This window comes from Phodopus roborovskii, unplaced genomic scaffold (assembly GCF_943737965.1).
Source record: "Phodopus roborovskii unplaced genomic scaffold, PHOROB, whole genome shotgun sequence".
Taxonomy (NCBI): domain Eukaryota; kingdom Metazoa; phylum Chordata; class Mammalia; order Rodentia; family Cricetidae; genus Phodopus; species Phodopus roborovskii.
The window spans coordinates 17,959,650-17,961,836 of record NW_026126485.1 but is presented as its reverse complement, the minus strand read 5'-3'; positions in this window follow the sequence as shown (position 1 = coordinate 17,961,836).

Below are 2,187 nucleotides of genomic sequence, written 5' to 3'. Positions count from 1 at the left end.
GATGTGTGTGTGTGTGTGTGTGTGTGTGTGTGTGTGTGTGTGTTTTGATACAGTTGCTAAGTAAATGTTCAGTTTAGGTATCCAGGGTTTGCAGCTTCACAGTGTGTAGTGTATCTTATTTAAGCATCCAAGACTGCTACTGTAGGAACCTTTTATTAACATAATGTTGCAGGAGCTTACTCATCTGGTTAGAGTCCAGGGAAGGGACTGTGTGTGTGTGTGTGTGTGTGTGTGTGTGGATCAGGCTCCTCACCCTCTATTGTCCCCAGGCTAGTGGGCTCTAATGCATAGTTTGCTCTGTCATTTTCAGCCATGGTTTCTGCATCACCAGTTACACTATTCTGTCTGCAGGGAAGCGAATGGGAGTGCAGAGTCTAGGTGTTATGGGCTCTGCCTTGAAATGGCCCAGGCCTCTTTACATCCAAAGCCTAAGATGACTGGTAAATGTGATTTCTTGCCTGGGAAGCCACATGTGCCTACAGCTTATCCCCGTGGAAGGAGGTGAAGGACTGTCACTAATAAGAGCTCCAGCCACAGCTTGATCTTTTACTCCGAAGTATCTGGAACTACTTTCCCTCGAAGAGAACACATTGCAGCTCCACCCCCACCTCCCATCCAGTTGAACAGTAAGCTCGAAATCCAAGATCTCTCTTGAGGTCGCTCAGTTTTCCCTTATTCCCTGGTCTAGAGTATGGTGGGGCAGGATGGCCAAGAAAATGTTCTCAATGTGGAAAGTTGAGTAGAAATAAAATTTCAGGTTTGAGACAGTGGTGGAATGCGACTTGGAGACAGGTCCCTGGCTGTAGACCCTGACTGAGCAAGGTTTTCCTCTTCTTTCCACTCCTGTGCTTCCCCTCTCAGAGGTTACTCCATACCCACGCTGCCTCTACCCCTCAGGCCGTGGAAACAGCTCACTGGCTGGCAGGAGCTTGGTGCCATTATTTTAAGTTTTGTTTTCTTTTTGCTGCTTCTTTTTTTTTTTTTTTTTCTAGTATAACTTTTTTGTTTGTTTTGTTTGGTTTTGTTTTTTGAGGCAGGGTTTCTCCCTGTAGCCCTGGCTGTCCAGAGATCCACCTGCCTCTGCCTCCCTGAGTGCTGGGATTAAAGGTGTGCACCACCACTGCTAGGCATATAACTTTCTCAAACAAACAACTCCAAAGCCTCTTACCTAATTCACACTTACTCCATCTGTGTGTTTGCTTGCACAGAGGTCAGAGGACACCTTCGACAGCAGGCTCGGGGTCAGGTTGTGGAGCCACAAGTCCTGTCCCTTTGGTGCAACAAGTACCAGAAAAATACTTTTCCTTTTCTTTCCATTTTTTTTTAAATCTTTTAGATTGAAAACCCATACAATATATTATGATCACACAGTTTTTTTTTTCTCCCCCACCTCTGAGGTCCTCCACCTCCCCACCCATCCAACTCCATACCTTTTTCTTCAGAAAACATTTTCAAAACAGGCAAATAAACAATCCAGAGTAGTAAAACAGCAAAAAAGAAAAAAAATAAGTATGAATAAGCATGGAGACCTGAGTGTGGAACCCTAGTATCCATGTAAAAGCTAGACATGATCAGGCATGTCTATAAGCACAGCCTTACCGGTGGGGGACTGAGCAGACAGAAACTGTTAACCCCAGGCACCTGGGTCAGCCAGTCTATTCTAGCCAATAGACGGGTTCTAGGTTCAGTGAGATAACCTGTCTCATAAATAAGGAAGAGAGTGATAGAGGCAGACACCAAGCATCGACCTGTGGCCTCTCCACATGCATGCACACACTGCCACATGTACATACTTGTACACCACCCACAACATAGGAGGGAAACCATAGAGTATTTCTCACCCAGACTTTTTTGGTTCAATGGCCAACAGACCTTCTGAGTTCTCATCTAACTTATCGTTTTTCTGCCTAGTGCAGCAGGAATTCTGCTAAGTCAGTTCAGAGAGACTCCCTCACCTGCCATAGGTAACCACCCTGGCCTGTCAGATGCCTCTGTTTAGTATGTTTCCATTCGCGAATCCTCCAGCTCATCAACCTCTGTGTTTGCCTTGCTAGTAGCTGAAGGTTTTTCTTAGCAATTGCAACACAGTCTTGACACCCATCGCAGCAAGCCTGCACACTTGTGTTAGAATAACATTGTCTCTGCTGCTTTCTAGCTCTCCTTGCTGCTGGAGTGATGCCTGTTAAG